The following is a 23,864-nucleotide window of genomic DNA, read 5'->3' on the forward strand; positions in this document are numbered from 1 at the left end:
TGACCTTACCTTGTGTTTGCAGGATAAATATTCAATATTTTATCTCAGATGTTTCTTTTTCATCACATTTTGTCTGCCACATGCTAGTGTTCTACAGTATTGGCTAAAGTTGTTTTTTAGATGGACCACCACAATAGCATACGAATACTGACTTTAGGCTCGCTTCACAGCTGTGGGGCAAGTGCCTATACTGTACTGATGGTTAGCACCATATGTTCAGCACAGTGAGCTCTGGAGGGCAGAGCTAAATGTGTGTGCGTTTAGATGGGCAGCTACTGCTTCATACCCCTGCGGTCATGATCAACACCGCCTCCCCTCTGCCGCCTCCCGTCATTTCAGTGAGGTAAGTTACGGCATGGCCTCTGTACTGCCTAACACCTACTTTCCTTTCATTTCCAAGTTTCTCACACTGCATGACGGAATAACATACAACTGTTTTATTACATTGCCTATTGAAGATGTACAATGTTTACCCTGACCTGCCACCATGCACTATCAATTATTTGGACATATTCCAAATGTCCATAATTTTATACATATATTCCTGATAAATCAGCCTGATAACTTTGGGAATAATAACATTCTATGGGATTGAAAAATTCTTGGCTGAACAATATGAGTTTGCACGGACTGTTCTGCCAGCAAGAGGGTTATGTAGTGTAAACCAGAGTTATATTTGCAGACACACACACACACACACACACACGTATGTGTGTGTACTTATGTAGATAAAGATATGTATTCAATTATGTGTCAGCTTGTCATAATATCACTCAGGCAAGAATCTTGAAACATAAAGCTTATCAAAATAGGTCCACTGTATAAAAATAAACCAGGCAACAGTTATTTTGGATAAAATAAAAGAAAGAAAAAGAAAAAGAACTCAAAAGGAGAGAAAACATTGCCATTTAAACGTGTAAATCATATTTATCTACACACAAGACAAAACAACTTGCTGAATGTCTCTCTTTTGAAGCTTTACAAGTCAGGACAAGAACAGGAAGGTGTACTCTGTGAATTATTGGCAAAGAAACACATCGATGCCTCACAGTTGGAAAAAAAAATGACAAGAAACGCACACGCACACGCACACGCACACGCACACGCACACACACACACACACACACACACACACACAGGCAGGGTTGAAGCAGGCAAATACTCCTTACGTGTACTGACTACAACCCGACATGGTTGAATAAATAACTTTTTGAAGAGCTGTCATTACTCAGCTATCAGCTATTTGTAACATTACCTGCCTGAGGTTAGCTTTCCCTCTCCATCACTCAGCTCTATAGCAAAGGCAAGTCATTCTGCTTTAAGGCTTCTGTATACATTGAGGGGAGTCTGCACAGGCACGCAGCAGGCATGTTGCAGTGAACACTTCAAGGCAAACGGATACTGTTGTCATGGGAGTCCAGGGAGGTTGAGGTGATAACTTAAGTACCGCTGCTATTCAGAATAGCCTTCTATCTGTTGTACAACTATGATTAACCAGCAGGCTCCTGGCTAAAAACTGGTTTCAAATGACCATTTCATTTTTCCCACATTTTGACCGAGGGGACAAAGACTGGACGGAAGTTAGCCACTTTAGCAGCTGAGATTCAGCCGGCACAAACCCCAGTGAATAAAACAACTTATAGCTTCATCCAGACAGTCTTTCATAGTGTAGGAAAGTACATTGCTTTTGCATGATGATTGACTTTTCCGACTCATTTCCTCCAGTTTAAAGTGTGGGGGAATTAGCTAGCTTACTAGCAAGCAGTCATAGGTTATGAACATGCTGTCATCTCTTCCATACGAAAACTCCAAGCGGCGAGGAGATGTGGGGGGATGGTTAGCAGCTAGCTAACTTGCAAACTTACCTTTTGATTAATTGACTGCCCTTCTACTGTAGCTAACGTTTTATGGCGAACATTTATGAGCATGTTGAAGATTATTGTAACGCTATAATTTTACTGGGTAACACTCCATAATACTATTAATACTGAGTAACCCCCCCCCCCCCCCCGTTTCCCCTGTGCATTTACAATGTAACTGCGTCTTAGCACATAACTAGGTTGTATCCTAGAGCGTAACTCCCAAACAATTATGTGCTAATTTGTCCGGACTTACAGTGTGCCTCCTGGTCACTTCCCACCAATCCTTTGAACTACAAGGTAAATTAGAAATGAACTAGTTTACTGTACAATATGTGCAGTATGTTACACTGTGAGTCTGGGAAAAGTAGCTCGTAATTGTACGGTAGTTACGCTCTAAGACGCAGCCTTTTGTGTTTGTGTGTATGTGTGTGTGCCGATGAAGAGAGAGGGGACGGACTCAGAGCAGAGAAGTGTAGTTGGTGATTAGAGCAGAGAAGAAATCAGCAATAACATTGCGAAGTGGTAGTAAATGTAGTGCAGTGTTTCATATTTCCTGTGGCTGGTTTGTTTTTGTAAACACAGCGCCTGCACAAATAGTACGCAGTAACCAGTAACCAGTAACCAGTAACCGTGTATCATGTATACAGGGCATATGAATAACCCAATTTCTCTGTATTTGTGTACACCATATCCCAAATATGATTAAAACCCGGATAAGCCTCATGAATGGGATATTATTGTCCATGTAAACGCACTGTTGAGATTCAAGCAGAAACTTGTCACGTTAATTGAGAGACACAAACACTGTTTTACCAAAAAAGAAAATGTTTATTAAGTATACAGTTACGTTTGCATTGCACCTCAGCATTACGAAAAAATTTGGCAGGCCTGCTCGCCCTATATCAGATTAGATGCCATTTGCATTTAAGGTATTTTTGTGGTACAGAGGTGGCTTTGTAACTTTTCATTGTAAAAGGCTTCACATAGATTTCCTAAACCATGGCTCTTTTTTCCTAAGAGAATTATACATCTTCTTTCCCCGTTGACTCAGAGACCTCAGAGTGATAAATTACTCTGGTGCATTCCAGTTTTGGGCTGGAGGAGACCCCCACTCACCACACACACACGGGGGTGGTTTACCCATCTGTAGAAGCGACTGGAATATGAGGGCCAGTAATCTTTTCTCCCCCCTCGGCTGTGGAAAGAAAAGGCTCACATCCTAATAAAAGTGTGACATCACCAGAGCCCATGCGTTTGTTTTATACCTAGTGATTATCGTTGTGTTGAGGCAATAACTTTTTCATGAATAGGATCCAGCTTTTTTCCTCCCAGTTCAACTTATGTCTTGATTGAGTAAAAAAAAATAATATTGTAAATTATTCAGACTCTTATTTTAAGATTTCCATATGTCGAAAAATTATGAGAAGTTTACTGAAAAAAATTGTGTAACACCAACAGAAAGGAGGGTTGAAGTCAGATGCAAAGTTATAACCTTGTAGCCATATTCACAATACCGGGCACTATGAAGTTCATTTGACCTCATCTGCAGTGCATTGTAAGGAGAGATGGCTTTATTAACCAAACTCCAAAAAGCCTGGACACTTTCTGCCTCTGTATGCAGAATTGCTCCCCAGCTTGTGGTCACAGGGGCTTGGATGAAAACTGCTGCTGCTGTTACACCAAATATTCCTAATCAGACCAGGGTTCTGTGCAAAGTATCGTTTAAAATGGGAGTGAAAGGTTCAAATCACTCATATTTCTGAGATGAAATGGAATGCTTCATCATGTACAGAAATACCAATTCTGGTGATTAAGAGGGTGGGTCACACTGTTTAATATGAGCCAGTGATAGTTAGTCGCATACATTTATGCATCAAAGCACATCACACAGGCTGGATTCTGTCAGTGCGATGTCTCTCCGGGATTAAGCAAGACCACGTCTCTTTCAGTGTACGGCAGATGTGAGAATGACATAGCAGGAGGATATAGGAGAATATCAAAGGTTGAATATGAATATCCTTTATTTAAAGCTATATATTTTTTACAATAATACACCCACGGGGTGTTTTGAGGGGTAAAGAATGAAAGTTTTGCTTTTCCATACAAGTTTTTTTAGTCTGAATTAATATTTAAAAATAAATTCATGGGTTTGATAATGGCTTTCTGTCACGTTCTGTTTACATTGTAGCAGCCAATAGTGGCCGGCATTGCGAAGTTGCCAGGGTTGTCTGTTGTTGGGTGCAGCTACTGTAGGCTGGCGCTGGGTGGAATGGAGTTTTGTCCCACCGGAGATGGGCTTAAAACCAGAGTCAATATAGGCCAAGCATTCACTCCACAGACTGAGATAAAGGAGTTTAACAACATTAAAACACACGCCCAAATGGCTACGTTTCTCCTTGATTGGTAAGCTAGCTTACATGTTTACTTAGCTGTAAAGGCTAACAGTAACAGCGAATGGTAACTGTCAGTCAAACTCCTCTGAAAATCTTGTTTTTATGGTGCGGTTTGTCAGAGGGGATGGGTTCAAACAGGCTCAAACAGACTCTGGTCTCATGAAGACTACTGGGAACTTGGCAACATGTTGGAATTATTTTCTGTTGCGACTACGATCTTGAGACGCTAGATGGCGGTGTTCTGCTCATTCACCATATTCAACCTTTAAGTTTATTAAAATAGTACTGGGACTGTATCACATACTCATTGGCCCTCATTTATCAAACGAACATACGGCAGAAAAATGTGTGTACGACCATTTTCTGGCAAACTTCGGCATTTATCAATTTGGACGTGAGCGGGAGCTACGATCAAATCTCACGTCTGGTCTGAGACCGTGTACGCAAATTTCAGCCTGTGTATTTGCGGTGCAGCACAGCAAAATCTGGCTGAAAATAATTAACAAACCTCAGATGTCATTAAGCATTAGCAGTCACATATTAAGAACAGATCAAAACGGATTCTTAAAACGAATAAAATAAAAAAAAATTGTGGTTGGAGCAATTGATTGTACTCATGTGCGTCTGAAGGCATCATCCATGAATGATTATGCATTCATCAATCGCCAAAACTACCACTCAATAAATGTACAGGTGATTTGTGATGCCAAGCTATCGCTTTTAAACGTGGTGGCCAGGTGGCCAGGGGAGGGGAGGGAGGGGGGGGCACACACGATTCTTTTATATTTCAAAACAGCTCGGCTCCAGCCCCCTGCAACCCCGACAGGGACAAGCGGTTGAATATGAATGAATGAAAAGGAAAGCGCACTGCAGAGCCAAAGTCATCTCCTCGGTTAGTGGCTACCCTGGATAAATTGCATTAAATCAAACAAGGTATCAGATGATTAACATCTTGGTATGGTTATTCTAGGTGACAAAGGTTATCCCCTAACAGAATACCAAATAACTCCGCTGGCAAACCCCGCTACAGAGCAGGAGAGCAGGTTCAGCAGTGCGCACACACGCACACAGGTCACAGTGGAGTGCTGCTTCAGGTTGACTGCCTCCGTTATTCTTTTCCATACAGCGTTTTGATGGGCCCCTTTTATTCCACTCTTAAGACTGCCAAAAAATCTTTATTTTGCTCCATCTCGGATGTCAGGATGCCGATCTGTGTGTCGGAAAAGTTTCTTTTCTTCCCAGCGTTTCCCCTTTTCCATGTTTGACCTCAGTGGGCGAGGCCTCCGAACCAGGAATATTTAAGGGCGTAACATGTTAATGGCGATGGAATTCAGCCGCCGCATTTATCAAGGCCCGCTCATTCGTACGCTGAGATTGGTCAGATACGAATGTCTCATAAATCACACGTGGGTCCTTTCTTATGACCAATTCTGCGCTCAGATCTGCGCCCGTTTTCACGCAAGATTGATAAATGAGGGCCATTGTCTTTAAGAATGTGAGGGTTTTAGCTTGTTCTTTGTGGAGCTGCAGCTAGCTTGGATTCTCAGCAGTTACATTGGATTTGACTGATGCAGCGCTATAGAAGCCTATGTAAAAAGTAATTCCTTGCCGTAGTGGTTGATGTTGACTGCTGTTCTCTCTTGCATCCCCATGTAACACAGTCTCAGCGTGTAAAATACCGGGGCACTGGGAGTCTTAGTCCATGCACTTCCTGTAGGCGCGTGAAGAGTATAACTTGAAAAGGCATGTCTATAAAATATTTTATAAACACCTAATATGTTTCATGTGCAAAAGTCTTACTTGGTAAAGTAACTAGTAACTTAAGTTATCAGATACATGTAGTGGAGTAAAAAGTACAATATTTACCACTGAATTTTAGTGGGGTAGAAGTATAAAGTAGCATTAAAAGAAAATACTCAAGTAAAGTAGCTACAAGAGATTCAAACTTGTACCTCAGTACAGTAATTGAGTAAAAGTAGTCAGTTACATTTCACCTCTGGTTAACAAGTATGTTAATTAAATAAGGATTGGTTTTTGAAAAGGTTGTCATTAAAAACTAGTGTTGCATTACCAGACATAGCACTATGTCAGTGCTGGGGAAAAGTCTGGCTGCACATCTTATCATTCTGGGTAAGAGGGAAAAGTTTCTGGTTTGTTTCTGTTTCTTTAAACCAATCACAACCGTCTCAGGTAGAGCTAAGCCCCAGATGCAGAGACGGTGACCTTGCAAAACAGAAAGTGGAGGGGGAGGAGAACATCGGCTGCCAATGGCAGGCTTACACTGTACTGATCACTGCTTAAGACATTCTTCTCTATGGACGATTTTTTTGATTCTGATTTTGATTCTGATCTAAATACCAATGGAGAATGTCGTCAGAGGGGAAGAGCCTGAAAATGTACTTTAAGGCCTCAAGAACACTTGAAATAACGGGATGAGAACAGCTGAAATAACAAGGGAACTGCCTTTTTTATGTGCTAACACAAGTACCTCTTAACATGAAAAACAGTGATTGGAAGAAGTGCTTGCTGCACTGTGAAGTCATAGACTCCCCCTGATATGGGGTTGCCTTCACATCTATCATTGTTTCAACTCTCCCTACATGACCAATGCCTGGATGCCTGTGGGACACGGTGTGTCAGATTAAGCTGAAAACTAATGAACTCAAGTATTTCTTCATCTCTTCGAGTCAGGTCTGAGCCCCCATCAAACATCAACACACATGGAGCTAACAGCCGAGTTGCCTGCAAGTATCCAAACAGTTTGACAGCCGTGCTGCAAGCCCTGAGGACACGCAAAGTGCTTTCTGCCTATATAAAGCCTCCGCTGCACTCACAAACATGCAAGTTCAGTCCTGTTCCATGTGCAAGGCCTTTAGTGTGATACTCTGACTGGAAAAGTTTAGGATTGGGATTTCTTGGTTTAGCTTTGCTCAAAGTGGAATTTTTTAAGAGGAAAGATTGGGAGGTCAAGAAAAAGCACTATGATTATAAGTAGTTTCCAAGATACCTTATCTTGGATGGAAGGTCAGAGGGTCGTCTAAATCAGTGAGGAATATAAGCCCCTAACCTACTGAACAAAAAACACTAACATCTGGCTTTTGTTTTTAAAATCAAGGTTACGATCGGCATTGGAATGACTCCAATACCCACATGGTATTTATTGGCTTTAGCTCCAATCATTGATGGAAACATGCTATTTTCGCTTTTCTGGCGCAATGCTGTGATACGTTGCCCCTGTCAGTAACTTAAGCCACAAAATTCAGACACCGAGTTTAAATGAGAAACGGAATAATCCAACTCCACTGCTTTAAGGAACATTACAGGAAACCATTTCTACCCACGGCAATAAGACTTTTCAATTTATAAACCTCCGTCAGAGCATCAATCACCCACCTGGACTATAGCAGATCTGTAAATTCTTGCACATTCTCTGTCCACATATTCATAGTATAGTATGTTTTAGTATCAGTTTGTATATTATACCCATACATATATATTATGTCATATAGTGCATGTACATATACATTAGTAATTTATTCTACCATCATCCTGCCACTGCACCTTTCTATTCATTTATCTTGCTTTATCTCGTGCTTATGTCTAAGTGCCCAGGTTCCATTGTGTGTTTCTACTTATTTCTTATACCCAGATATTTTTATTTTTTTCATTTTATCTTATTTTAATTCTATTGTTTTGCTGCATCTATCCATCTATCCATATATCCATCTATCCATCCATCCAATAAGTAACAGATGTTAAAATAAAGTAACCACCGTTACATACTCTCTCCATGCTGCTTTCTACTGTTTACCAACCCTGTTTTCAAGTGTGTTTTGACGTTGAATGTGGCAAACAAGAAAAAAAAAGAAAAAAAGAAAGACATGTTTATCTGCTGGTTATGGGAGACAGTTGTCTATATTTTAGATTTTTTTTTTAGATTTAGATTTAAATGCTGCATACATATACACTAGACAATATACACTATATATGCTGCAATACTGACTAATGTTAATATGTCATCCATCACTAGCAGTACAATAATGTTCATTCAATTATAACTGTTAAAGTGTTCTTTTTTATGGTTATCATTTAACAAAACAACCATGCTAGTCTGTCTGTCAGGATCACCATTATAATACACAGATCCGTATTGTCATAAATGCCACTAGCGCAGCTAAAATATTGACATTATTTGCGGCTTTTATTAACCACAAAGTATTTTGATTATAAAAAATGGATGTGCGGCATAAACACTCCATACACTGAACTAAAAAATAGATTTTATTTTTGTTTTTGTGAAAATTTTCTTTTTTTTTCACTTTCAGAAGAGACATATTTTAGAAAGTGATGCACCAGTTACTTTTTTGGACAATATATTTAGTTTTTTCAACACAAATTCACAAACATGGCAAACCCCCACCCCAGTCACCCTCATCCCACCCGTCTCCCTCTCCCCCTGTCAGTAATCTTCACAGTCTGAGACTTTAAATAGAATCAATCGTTGAACAACAAGGGAAAGGCTTTGGTGGAGCTGAGGAGGGTTTTGAAACTAGCATCTCTAAGTATCGATGTTGACAGGCTCAGGCTCACGTCAGTCAAACACACACATCACACTCTTCCTCAAAAGGCGGGCCGATTGCTTAACTCTTAGGGATTAACACTTTAATGGATAACGTGAAAAGTGTCACTGAGTTGCGTGGTCCTTGTAAAGATGTCTAATAGCTGCTTACAGTGAGTAGTCCTCCCCTCTCACTAAAGACTTGGATGAGCTCCTGAGAGGTAGTCATACTTTCCCCCGTCTGTTGCATCTTGTCTCTTTTACAGACACTACATCCTCTGACGACCTATGATCTCATGGGAACTCCATCCACAGTGGCTAACCAGAAACATAATGACTAATGAGAACCGCCCACATCACACTTTTCTTATAAATGAAAATACAGGAGAATGCATGTTTTATACAATTATACTAATATCTTCACTCTTTATGTTGCACCAAAGTATTATTTCCCATTAATATTCATCATAATGCAATTTATTTTGAAAACATCTGTATCTTTATTAGGTTTGTCTAAATATGATTAAAAAGACTGAGCTGGCTGGCTGTCGAGGTGGGTGCAGGGTCACTGCAGGAAACTCCTCCTCATTCAATTTATGTAACTGATGAATCTGATTTCAAACACAATCTGAGCAGTGCACGGAGTTCAGTGTCCACACGTTCTGAAGCAATTCTGCCAGCGATCATGTGTATTTTGGCTTCTTGCATACATTTAAAAGAAACTAATTTACAAGAAACTTTTAAAGAAACCCTTACAATGTCCAAGCATGATCTCAATACGTACTTTAATTGTACAAATATTTGATCAAAAGCATTACTTGTAACACTGAAATGTGTTACTTGACGTTTCTGTCCGCCATTTTCCCCTTCTTGTGCCTCTCAGCTCCTCTGTCTGGAAAGTAAACAAATGTCTCCAGCACTCAAAGGCAGGACTTCCATCCCCCTCAAAGATAGCTGGCGAATGACTCATGCTCAATGGTCTCAGCCCTCCTCCCTTTTTCCACAAGGTGCAAATCATTTCCCCACAACCATGTAAAACCCAATGTACATGTGTTGAGACATTAGGCCACTCTGAAAACTTTCATACAACGTATTTGTTCTGGCTGTTCCAGACTAGTTCCAGCACTAAAGCCAGTGCAACCTCCCATTATAACTGAAGCTAGCTTTAGCAGAATAATGATTGTGTTCTATTCAAGCAATTCTTACCTTTCTTGCACTTTTCTTATGTAATCTTAAAATGCTCCTAATAAGTTTATGGCACACTAAAATGTAAAAGAAATCCACCAGGTGTTGAAACTCATCAACATTCAATTCTCCTATGTTTCTGATCAAAGTCTGAAACAATCATTTTATTCGTCCAAAAAATAATTTGCCGAGCTTTCTGTCAACGTCGCAGTGTCCCTTTCAGTTGCCTACCGCTGTCACTGCTTGTGAGGTGCGCGCTTTCCTGAAGAGCGGGTGTTCTGTGAGGCAAGGAACGGCGAAGAACTGAAGTCAACATCAGCTCTGCTTTCCAGCGATGACGGAGGCTAATGCAGCTTTACCTGGAGCTAAAAAGAGGTGAGATGGTCGTAGAGCTTCCGTTATGTGTTATTATAGTTCTGTTATACTATGTTATTTGCCAAGGAAGATTTGCATTTCCGTAAGCTTCAGAGCTAACGCCACCAGACCATTAACAATCCGGCCACTTAACTTGGGATGCTCACTTTCTTAAGGCATATGTCGGGGGAGGAGAGAGTGTCAGAGGTCAGGCAGGGGGGAGAGGTTGGGACTTTGGAGGGAGGCGGAGTTCTTCATGTTAAAATTTTTATTAAGTGCTGTGTGACATGGCAGAATGGTAAGAATAGCTTTTAATATGTATGCACGATGATTGGGATTGTAATATTTTAAAGAAATCTTGGATCATGATAGATGTATGTGTCTAATCATATCAACTTCATGTCTTAATCAGGGCCTACTATAAACTACTGACAGTTCAGTTCAGCTGATTTTTGGCAACTTCAAAAAAAGCAATCCCTATCCAGTTTTGCAGACAGAAGGCCGGTTTCTTCATTATCTCTCATTTTAACGTCATAAATATGATGATCTACAGCCTATGGCGTGATAGACACCCAGATACTGACAGACACTTGGGAATGGATGTCTTTTCATAATACTCTCCACTAAAGACAATTTATTTTTTGCCATAAATGAACCTCTGCTTACTTCTCATGTTAGTCCTCCCACATTACTGAGGAAATCCCTTCCCCAGATCTGCTGCTATCCGCCTGGAGGAGCTTGTCTAAGACTGTGACTGATGACTGTTGTGTTATGGCTTAGTTTTCTCATTTGTCACTCGACATTCCTATTGTTTGTTGAGACTTGTTCTGATAGCTCCTCGACGATCCATTTATGAGCATTCATCATTACAAGGAAGAGTCAGGACCACTGTTGTCAGGAGAAATTAGAAAGGGGGCAGTGAAAATAGAGGTTAAACGGACACATATACTTGACTTCAGCCAGCTGAGTTGTCCACTCCATAAAGGGCCCAAGGCTAGTATTTTTTGTGAGCAAACAAAAGTAAAATTTAAAGTCAGTGTTACTCACCCAAATTCACTGTGAATCCTTTGGGACCAACATGTGTTGGATGCATTTTCTTCCTCAGGAAAATTGCAAAGCTGGACCTTCTAAGAAAAAGTGCTCTGCTAGCAGTGGTAGAGTACTAAACAGGGTACATTTAAAGCTGCATTAATTCATTGTTTCATATTATAAGTGGATCAAGATACGATTGTGTGTTGTGTAATGTGAAAGAGGTTACTTGTTGTAACATAACCACAGAGAACTATTACCCAGTAATGCTATGACTCCCAGCTCTATGAGCCTTCTTTTACTTAACGGTTTTCTTTTTTCAAACTCAGCTCTCAAGAATCTTGTTTCCAGCTGCAGCAGACAGATTTTACTGGTGAAAAAGCACTAATAAATCCAAAGTCTGCTGCCTGTGTTTCCTCTAGGACTTCTTACAGCGGGGGAGCAGGCCAACACCCTTTCTCGAGGTTGATGGAATAAAATAGTTTTCTGTCTGATCCATAGATGTATGAGGTCTGGTAGCAGATCTCTGTGTTGTTCTCTTTTAATCCTCATAAGTAAAGAAACAACATGATTGGTTGATGCCTTTATTCACAGTGCGAAAGCCATGAAAAATCGACCTTGATCCATGTAATAATTGCACTTCGGTTCCGGCGCTGTGTAAAGCGGCAGCCAGCAACAGTTGCTCCCTCTCCTTTCCGCACTTTTTTGCTATTTTATCTTATTTTACTGTCTTTTATTAGTACTTTTTCCTGTAAGTCGTAGTGCTAACCTTAGCCAACTATGTTCGTGAACTTTCTTACGTGTTTTTTGTCCGTTTGTCTCATTCTTGGGACTATTTTTGCCGACCGCGTCTCCGTCTGGACGCAACAATGCGGCGGCTCCATTGTTTACACCCGTGAACAGCTGTTGTCGCTAACACCAATGGCGCTAATGCGGGAGAGGCCTGAAATCCCCAAAGAACTGAGGAGAAAGTACAGGGGATGTAAGGCTGGACGTAAACAACGGGAAAAGAAGAGGAGATATAAACCATCTCTCCCTTCCATCACCATGGGGAACGTGAGGTCGCTGGCTAACAAGATGGACGAGCTGGCGGGCCTGGTGAAGACTCAGTGGATGTATCGTGTGAGCAGTGTGCTGTGTTTCACGGAGACGTGGCTCCACGAGGACATCCCGGACTCGAACGTAACTGTGGACGGCTTTCAGACTGTTCGGGCGGACAGGAGTCACCGTGAGAGTGGCAAGAGGAAAGGTGGGGGACTTGCTATTCTTATTAACAACAAGTGGTGTCATCCTGGACACTTGACTGTAAAGGAGCGTGTGTGTAGCCCGGACATTGAGCTGCTTGCCGTGAGTCTGCGGCCATACTATCTGCCGAGGGAGTTTTCACACGTGATCGTTCTGGTTGTTTACGTTCCTCCGACTGCAAACGCGGCGCGCGCGAGTGACGTCATCCACACCGTCGTCGCGGGACTTCAGACACGGCACCCAGACGCATTCATTGCAATATCTGGGGACTTCAACCACATCACTCTGGCTGCAACACTGCCCACTTTCAAGCAGTTTGTGGACTGTCCCACCAGGGAAAACAAGACACTGGACCTGCTGTATGCTAATGTTAAGGAGGCTTACAGCTCCACTGCCCTTCCTCCTCTTGGAAGATCAGATCACAACCTCATCCATCTGCAGCCCCTGTATAAGCCCCAAGTCCAGCGGCTTCCTGTGACCACCAGGACTGTGAGGAGATGGTCACAGGAGACTGACGAAGCTTTACAGGGTTGCTTTGAACTCACAGACTGGGATTTGCTCTGTAATTCACATGGGGAGGACCTTGATGATCTCACGGACTGCATAACAGGGTACATCAATTTCTGTGTGGACAGCGTTGTTCCTACAGAGACAGTACTCTGTTTCCCAAATAACAAGCCGTGGGTCACCAGAGACATCAAGGTCCTGCTGAATGCGAAGAAGAGGGCCTTCAGAGAGGGGGACAGAGAGCAGATGAGGCAGGTCCAGAGGGAGCTGAAGGAGAGGATCCAACAGGGCAAAGACACCTACAGGAGGAAGCTGGAGCACAAACTCCAGCAGAACAACTTAAAGGACGTGTGGAGCGGCATGAGGAGCATCACTGGCTACAAACCATCTGGTAGCCAGACGGTAGGAGGTGGTACTGAACGTGCCAATGAGCTCAATCTGTTCTTCAACAGATTTGACCAAAGGGCTCTGGACCACCCCCCCACGGCTCCTCTACAACCACCCACCTCCAAACCTCCAACCCTGCTGACACCTCCCCCTCAATTCCTTCCTGATTTTGCCCTACCTGTCCCCTCCCCCCCGCCATCACCTCTCTCCACCCCCACCAACACACACAGCAGACAGACCTTCACTGCAGAGCAGGTGAGGAAGGAGCTGTGCAGACTCCGCCCAGGCAAGGCAGCGGGTCCCGACGGTGTCAGCCCGAGGGTCCTCAAAACTTGTGCGATCCAGCTGTGTGGAGTCCTGCAGTACATCTACAACCTCAGCCTGAGTCTCGAGAAGGTCCCTGTGCTGTGGAAGACATCCTGCCTGGTACCATTACCAAAGAAGGTGCGTCCCAGCACCTCAGAAGACTACAGACCGGTGGCGCTGACGTCGCACCTGATGAAGTCCCTGGAGAGGCTGGTTCTTTCACTTCTTCGGCCCCTGGTCAGCTCATCACTGGACCCTCTACAGTTTGCCTACCAGCCGAGACTAGGAGTGGAGGATGCTATCATCTTCCTGCTCAACCGTGCCTGCGCCCACCTGGACAGAGCGGGGACCACAGTGAGAATCTTGTTCATGGACTTCTCAAGTGCGTTCAACACCATCCGGCCTGCTCTGCTGGGACGGAAGCTGACGGCGATGCAGGTGGACCCTCCCCTGGTTTCCTGGATTACGGATTACTTGACGGGTCGACCACAGTATGTCAGACTGCAGGACGGAGTGTCTGACACTGTGGTCTGCAGCACTGGAGCTCCACAGGGTACTGTTCTTTCCCCATTTCTGTTCACCCTGTATACCTCAGACTTTCAGTTCCTCTCTGAGTCCTGCCACCTGCAGAAGTTTGCCGACGATTCTGCAATTGTTGGCTGTGTCAGTGAGGGGAAGGAGGAGGAGTACAGGGGCGTTGTGGACTCCTTTGTCGACTGGTGTGCAGCTAATCACCTGATTCTAAACGCCACCAAGACTAAGGAGCTAGTGGTGGATTTCCGCAGGAGTAAATCTGCCCCCACACCCATCTCCATCAACGGACTGACTGTGGATGTTGTCCAGGATTACAAATATCTTGGAGTACACCTGGACAACAAACTGGACTTTTCCAAGAACACTGAGGCTGTATACAAGAAGGGCCAGAGTCGTCTCTATTTCCTGAGGAGGCTCCGGTCATTCAATGTTTGTAACACCATGCTGAGGATGTTCTATCAGTCAGTGGTAGCCAGTGCCATCTTCTTTGCTGTTGTGTGCTGGGGCAGCAGACTGAGGGCAGCAGACGCAAAGAGGATCAGTAAGATCATCAGGAAGGCTGGCTCCGTCCTGGGGGTCACACTGGACTCTTTGGTGGCGGTGTCTGAGAGGAGGATGCTGTCTAAACTGCACAGCATCCTGGACAATAACTCTCACCCTCTCCACCAGCTGCTGACCTCCAGCAAAAGCACATTCAGCCATAGACTCATTCTCCCTCGGTGTAATACTGAACGCCGGAGGAAGTCTTTTCTTCCGGCGGCCATCAAACTTTATAATTCATCTCCCCCCAGTCAGGTAAGGAACAGTGGAGACACTGTATCCTGAAAATGTCACTTTGTCACTTTATACCATCACTGCACCACTTTATTCAGTTGTACTTTATTCAGTTGTACTGTCACTTACTTCAGTAAGTAATGCTGCTATTCGACACTGTCACTTTATATCACCACTACATCACTTTATTTATTTATTAATGGTTTACTGTAACTATCTGCTGATACACTTACTGTGCTTTAGGATATGCTGCTACATTTCACTGTGGTTTACTGTAACTGACTTAAGTACGAAATGCTGCTACACTCCACTGTGCCATACTGTCACTTAGTTCTGTAGGACATGCTGCTACATTTTAACATTTTTAACACTTATAACTTATCGCTCCTTCTCACTTATTTAGTTTGTACTTATTTTATTTCAATCTGCTGCTAAACTGCACGCTGCGTATTGTTGTATATTGTATATACCTACGCTTAACCACGACGTCTGTTGCACTCTGTCACACTTGGTTCATTGCTTGATTTATCTGACGTTAGCTTTATTTTGATTTGATTTATGTTTATGCTTATTGTTACTCTGATCCTTTTCCGCCTTTGTATCGAAACTGTTGCACAATAATTTCCCTCGGGATAAATAAAGCTTCTTGAATCTTGAATCTTGAATCTTGAATGAAACAACAGTTCCAAACACTATAATGACCCGGGTGTGTAAAGGGCCTCACTCGTCTCTCTCCCTGCCTCTCCTAGAAATTCTAGAGTTCTCTGTTGATGTGTCTCCATTGTTGCGGGCCACGCTGCAAAATGTGCGTAGTGGAAACCCTGTACTAGCTGGGTAACAGGAGTGTCTAGCAAGCATAATTACTTAGGATTTGGTGGAGACCAAAACAGAGCAAACAGAATGAAACCTAAATGCTAACCCTGCTTTATGTCTGGATGTGTAAATAATAGTAGGGCTGGGACTTTGACACGTTAATAACGATTAATTAATTACAGAAAAAATTACGCTACAAAAAAAAAAACAACGCTACAAAAGAGTAACGCAATTAATCCCAATTAATTTTTGCACTAAGTGCGGAACATTGCTAATTGAACGAGGTCCCGCCCGGCCCATAATACTGGATGCAACATTGGAGAAATGAAAGCGATAAGAAGCGTTGCTGGGTTCAGTGGGCGACATTTGAGTTCTAAGAAACGACCAAGTGGAAACATGGACAAGAGCACGGCTGTGTAAAGATTCACCTGCCACAGGAGCTCTTCAGCCTCCGCTTCACCCCAATGCTGAACATGCTGCAGCTAACGTAAGCACAAACAACGCTGAACATGCTGCAGCTAACGTTAGCACAGACAACGCTGAACATGTTGCAGCTAACGTGAGCACAGACAACGCTGAACATGCTGCAGCTAACGTTAGCACAGACATCACTGAACATGCTGCAGCTAACGTTAGCACAGACAACGCTGAACATGCTGCCGCTAACGTTAGCACAGACAACGCTCCTAGGAGGGACTTTCATTAGTTGATGGCTCATTTTTGTTGCTGTGTTTTTGAAAACATGGGAGAAAAAGCTTTCTATGTTAAATTGTTTATTTTATGCCAAGGATATTATTTTAAATATTTTGCAATGGTAGGTTTTCACTTTTCTTGAATATACCGTACCAAGCACTGTTTTATTTTCTATAATATATTAAGTCAAATATTAAATTCCATTTAAATTGAAAAATGTTACTACTTGTATCAAATATTGATTATTCGCGATTAATTTATTACAAAGCCTCTAATTAATTAGATACATTTTTTTAATCGTGTCCCACCACTAGTAAATAGACAATTGTATGCTTATATATTCACCAAGTCAGCTTTATAATGTGACAATTCCACTGTGGACTTCATTTATTAGCTCATCCTATAAAGTCAGTCTAAACTAGAGAATGCTGTATGACTTGTTGTATGAAATACTTTGATGAGCTATATTAATTCAACAATATTACACTTTCTGTTAAAGATGCGTATGATTTGAGATGTGTTGTTTCTGGTGGCTTCTTTGGCAGTAAGATATAACTGCAGGTGAGCCTGTTTCAGAGCCTCCATCTTGTTACGTTTACGGTCGCTATGCGTGTTGACTTTTGTTTTTTCTCTTTTGTAAACTTCATTGAAACACATTCACCTCTCTGTTTCAGTCCTTCCCCTTTATGTTACCCTCTTAAATCCACACACATACACTTGTTCCTATTTCACTTCTGCTCTTACTACAAGCCTGACTCAGAAGTTTGGAGTTCCCGATTTCCTATAACAATGAAACGCAGCGTACGCTTCAGTCAGGAGCTCAAACCTGGGCTGACCAAACTCTAATGACTGACGTTAACAGTGTCACTAACCTTCATTTGCATGTAAGGACACAGATCGGAATACCAAGCAAAAAGGCAAATACAAGTGCTTTCATTAGTGGGTGATATGATCAATCGCCATTGTTTTCGCAAATCACTCTTTGATAGACAGTAACTTAACAGACATTGACCTAGATGAAAATCTTATGGATTAATCCTTCAGCTAGAAAAAGCTCATTTAATCAACAAATATCTCCTTGTTTAAGACATAACTCATTTCCACACTGTGAAAACTAGCCGTGTTTCCATTCACATACTTTATGCACATTTTGAAGCATGCATTGGATAAGCTGGCTGGATAAATCTTCTCAGTTGTGCAATAAATTTTTTGCGCTCGCTGAGATGGTTTTTGCCAAATAAGTTCTGACGTAGCCAAAACTCACTTCTCAACTTCCTTGCTCAGACAGAGCCTGCCCCGCAGAGGAGCTGCATGGGTGCTGCAGCAATGGACAATATGAGAAATATAATGTGTTTGTTAAAGATCGAAGCATGTAAACCTATTGTAGTTAAACTGGAAAATACAAATATGACCCTGAAAACTCGTATAATAGGGCCTCTTCAAATAAAAACAATGATCCTGCCATTGAGTCCTAGAGGCTCATTAGGCCCACTTGACAACAGAGTTTATGTATGATGATTCAGTAGGACAGATATGTCCTAATGCAGCTGATAAATATCACAAAAAATATCTATCATTTCCTATGGCAGGCACATGGCTGTTGTTGCACCAAAACAGATTTACAACTGAAAAAAAAAGCCTGATGTTGTGAGTGTTTGTTTGGGTTGGACATTTTGTACCTTCAACATATTTTTTGTTCTGTTAAGTAAATCAGTTTTCCTTGTTTCAAGTTGTCTCCTGTGATTGTCTGCTTTATTGGCCTCAAATGTCTTCTGGGTTTGGGAGGGAGGGGGGTTGGGGCAAGATGACTTTAGCAGATGAGCCAAGACTATGAAACTACATGTTAGGAGAGAGGGAAAGTCATCACAGCCTTGGCAGTCAGAGACTCAGGCTTAGTTTGGAGTGGAGGGAGGATTGTTGAAGTAGAAGTAGAAGATAGTACAGGGGAGGTTTTTTCCGCTGTAGGAAGTCCACTCACAGCTTACACGACCTGGGATAATTCTGTCAAGGCTGGCTGCCTGTATCTGCCTGTCCAATCAGGAGTTTCACTTTCAGTGCAAAAAAGCACAGGTTTTGTGTGATTTTATCTAAGAATGTTATCATCTGGATCAAATTTACCAATACAGAACTCAAGTAAAAATACAAACATGTACACAACAATGTATCCTCAGGGAGATCTTTAACATCTTTTCTTAAAAAAGGTAATTCATGCTTTTATCTCATCTTGCCTAAACTAACTCCAGCTCTGTTTACTCTGGCATAAGCTGAAAACATTCCTGTTTACAACTGGCCCAAAACACATCAGCCAGGCTCTTAACAGATGCCAAAACGGACAGGTTTCCAGCTAAATTCACAATTAATGTTACAACAACAGTTTTATTTATCACATATATATATAGCAGTCAATGGCTCAGCTCCAGCCCATACTTTCAACTCCTTGCACTCTGGAATGTACCCTTAGGCCTGCCAATAAGTTTCTCCTTGTTCTCACCAACATTCACTGGGGCTGTGTAGTTAAATGAAATGATGATACCAGTACCAATACCAGTACCCATAAAGTAATACCAATTACCAAAATCACCAATACAGTACCTGGATATATTGTTATTAGACGCCACAGGCCTTTTGAACATTTTGATGGCATCTCAGTACACTGAACAACCAACTCGGTTAAATGCAACGCACTTGACTTCACCATGCCACAGATGGGTTGTAGCTGTTGCAGCTGTGATCCAATCACACGTTGCATTAAATTACAGTATGCTTGTGACGATTGCATGAGGGCATAAATACTCTATCTGTGTACAAAAAAGAATGAGTTTGAATGAAGTTTCAATACTACTTGGTACTGGGATATTTAGGTTGAGACCTTAAAAGTACCAAGTACCAGTACGCACCTCAGCTATCCATGAACGTGCGGTCAGAGCCTCCAACCTGGAACAGTCTGCCTATTTGTGTAGGAAAATCAGATTCCTGATTCCTGATTTAACTTAAACATTGTTTTGCCATTGTCTGCCTTTATTAGACAGCCAGTAGAAAGATGACAGGAAATGAGAGGAAGCAGAGATGGGGAATAAAATGGGACAAAGGTCCCCAGCCAGACATCAACAGGGGATGTGGTTTATCGTCGCAGTGCTGAACCCCTTGGGAATTGTCCATGTGCAATGCAATAGCATTGGATGTAAGAAAAAGCATTGGGATCGTCTAGTATCGTCGTCTACTAGTTCTTCTTTATGCTCTTTTGTTCTCATTATTTTTTTTTGTTAGAAAAGTGCTCCATATATAAAAATATCATTAATATGATTATTATGGTACAGCTTTATCTAATATTAAGAAAAAGGCATGTCATCTAAATGTTTCTTTATTGTGTCTCTGTGGGATGGTTTGACAGCACCATATATACTGATATACAACATGGAGGTCTGCAGTTTACAACAGGCTCCATGTGCATTCCATCTGCTCCAACATTCTTCCTGTCCAATCCAATGGTTTGGTTTACAAGAAAGTAATAGAGGTAAAAGGAATTCTGTCGTGTGGATTAAAATGTGATCTTTAAAACCCCTAGGTCCAAACTACGTTAGCACTTGGTTATGGACGATTACTTTGTCAAAGGAAGGTTGAGCTTGCTGATGGTGTGTTTGAGCTCTGGCTGCAGAGTCTGTTTTTGCAATGTTTTGGCAGGCGTGGCTTTGGAGACTTATACACTGATAATTATTTCCATTCACTGTTTCAGTCCAAAACTAAGATTATGTGGGATTGTATCATAGGAGGACAGCATGTCTGTCAGTATATCAGATCCATGTGATTCTAGGATATCTGACAAAGGAGGACAATATGTACAGCTGAAGCATGGTTTGACTTTTTGCAGAAAAAACATGCATTAGCCCAAAGACCAAATAAAATATGAACCTTAAAACAAATAAAAACTCGGCTAATGCGTAACATGCTGTTTTAGAGTGAGGCCTGACTTACAAAACTGCCTGTATCCAACATCACCAATACAGACATTTTCTGCAACTGCTGTAGTCATTAATTTCAGCTACAGAGACATTTTAATGGAGGAGGAGAATGTGTGAAATATGCTGTGACCACAGAAAAAAATAAAAATGGCCAAAAGGAGGAGTTTCATATTCTTGGAGGAGATGGGGGAGTGAAATGGAGGATGATGCCAGCTGTACCATAGCAGAGTTTTTGGTTACTACTTCCCTCTACAGCATCCTTAATAAAAATGACGTTGAAGCAAGAGCGGTTTCTATGCACTCAGATGTTCTCAGAGACACTAGCCCACAGAAGCTAGCTTTTGTGGGATAGTGTCTCTGAGAACATGCTGTACAAAAAGCCCACAAGTGAAACGTGTATATATATTTTTTTACAGCTAATTGGTTACTCATGAACATCAAATGTGTGCTGAAATTTCATAACGTGTGAACAAATGTATACAGTTAAAGCTAACTGTAGGCTATAAAGTTGTTGAAACCACACCACACCAAACCCCTTTAAGATCTTGCAACTGCAAAATTATATAATCTAAAATAAAAAAGGTACGCAGGTCTGAATAACAAACATAATTATGGCTGAATACTGTTAAGCTGCTCCGGTTCATGCCGAGTTACTGTCATGGCTTACTCACACTTGAATAGAGCAGAGCCATGGTTAATGTTATTATTAACACCTGTGCTTCCCCTGCTAGTACATCTATGAAAAAAGGCAAGAATTTAATATTATTATTAGTTATTGTGTTTTTTTGTAGCAGGTTGACATTGGCGGACAGTACAGGAAAAGAGAGGCCACATTCCATTGAAGGTTGGTGTCAATATACCTTTTTTATTGTTTTATTAATAACAACAATAATAATTATTTCTTCATAGTAGTAACTGTATTCAACAATTCTAATGATAGCTGCATTCCACTTATGGGAGGCCCTGGTAGTGTGCATGCTGATTCACTATAGCTTACTGAGACTCTAAATGGAACCGAGCCATTGTTAATGTTATCAGTTTTACTTTTGCTTCTCCCACTAAGAGGTCAAAATGTCTGCTGTGGAAAAGGCCAATTTGAATGTAAATGGGAACGTTTTTGTCATGTTCTTTATTCACCCAGGTAAATCGATGTAAAAATGCACGGCGCTGTCTGTGCTGTGTAGAAACACACACAGACATACTGTACAGTAGTGGATTTGACCAATGCTCAGTTTCCATCCTTCTGGCCACACTGATATTCTTACCTTGACCTGATACCCTGTCTCATATCTGATCTGTACATAGGTAACGGTCATTAGTGATGTATTAAGACAGGAAGCAGAGCTGGATAATCATCTCCAAACCACCGGCAATATGAAGCAAAATTATCCTTCTGTCTTTTGAATTACTTAGTGAGTGATGACAGCATAATGACTGTAGCTGTGCCGTTATGTAAAAGGAAACCAAGAGTTGTAGATTGGTCTGCTGCCTGTAAGATGGGGATCACCTAGATGCACTCTGTAATCCAAAACCTTTGTATTATGAACAAAATAAAAAATGCCGTTATTGCACTATTTTGAATTGTTTTGGGGGGGATTTGCCGACAAGAACAAAACCTTGAAGTGTAATTCTGGCGCATAATCATCCCACGGTCTTTTTCGGCACTTATATACTTCAAATAAGCCTAAGCCTACATACATTTTTTCATGTATGAACTATTAACGGAGAAATCAGGTGTCGCTAACAGCCGGATGTGGCTAACACTGATTAGCTCGGGGCATTACAGTGAAGGCATTAAAACGGCCTTTTTATAACATCAAACCTCTGCAGTAGCGTGAGAAGAGTGTTCTGAAAGACTTACCTACGGCCCAGGTACCAGCTCCTCTCGTAGTAATGTCCATTCAAGTTGATTAGCAAAGTCAATCCAAAAAGAAGAAGCCCATGCTACTGCAGAGGTTTGGTGTTATTTTGAGCAGTATTAGTGGTTAAATTAGACGTTTTAATGCCTTCAACATAATGCCCCAAGCTAATCAGTGTTAGCCACTCTTACGGATTTCTTTGTTAATAGTTCACACACAAAAAAAACTGTCTCGATGGCTTATTTGATGTATGAAGTGCCAACGGAATTACACTTTAAATATCGCCATTCTTGTCATTCAGGAAAACTATGAATAGATACAAAAGGCTTCCTGGTAGGAATAAAGCAGCTTTTACAGCATGCACAAATAGCTGTGCACATTGGCTCTGAATGCAGCTGTGTTGTTTACGTTCCAACTGATCAGTGGCAGAGCTAGTTTGTATACAGAGCAGCAGAGGATAAAACACAAATTGATTCCCAGAGCACCTTCCCTCCCTTGGGTGATTTTCTCTATAGTGACAAAATATTTGGCAAACATGCAGCAACTGGCAGTCTTTGCAGTGACACGGTGTTTCCTTGTTTTCCACCAATGTTTCCATAGAAAACACAACATATGCTTGAGTGAGTTGTGATCACTGAATTGGCTGTCCTGGTTTGTGGGCAAAGGCCAACAAGAAAACAGCTGTCTTTCTTATTAGCTGTGCTCTAGTCTCTTGAAGCCACTCTCTTTTCACACACACACACGCACGCACGCACGCACGCACGCACGCACGCACGCACGCACGCACGCACGCACGCACGCACACACACACACACACACACACACACACACACACACACACACACACACACACACACACACACACACACACACACACACACACACACACACACACACACACACACAGTCTGATGAAGCCAATCACCTGATGCTTTCAGCACCTCTTGAGTGTGGCACACAGCTGTTTCCTGTCATTCGCTCCAGGGTTAGTTGCGTGTGGCAAATCTTGGTGTCAGTTTTTATTAGTTGAATATATATTTATAACATTTATTTGAAATGTATTTGCAAATAAATCTAGATGTGTATTTTAAGGTCCCATATTCTGATCACTTTCAGGTTCATAGTTGTATTTAGGGTTTCTACTGCTGCTACATGCTTTGATGTTGAAAACGCATTTTTTTTTCTCATACTGTCTCATGTTTGTTTGTTTTTTCAAAATCGCACACTGCCTTTATTCATCCTCAAGTGCGCTCTATGTGCAATCTATATATATCGTATAATATAGTTGTGACATCACAGTGTTACGGAAGTCCTGACAGCTTTTTTAAAGGCACAGTTTTCAAATACGGGCTGTGTTAATTTCTCTGTGAATTGAGTTTCGATACTTACACAATATTTATATAACA

Source organism: Echiichthys vipera (genome assembly GCF_963691815.1).
Source record: "Echiichthys vipera genome assembly, chromosome: 10".
NCBI classification, from domain to species: Eukaryota; Metazoa; Chordata; class Actinopteri; order Perciformes; family Trachinidae; genus Echiichthys; species Echiichthys vipera.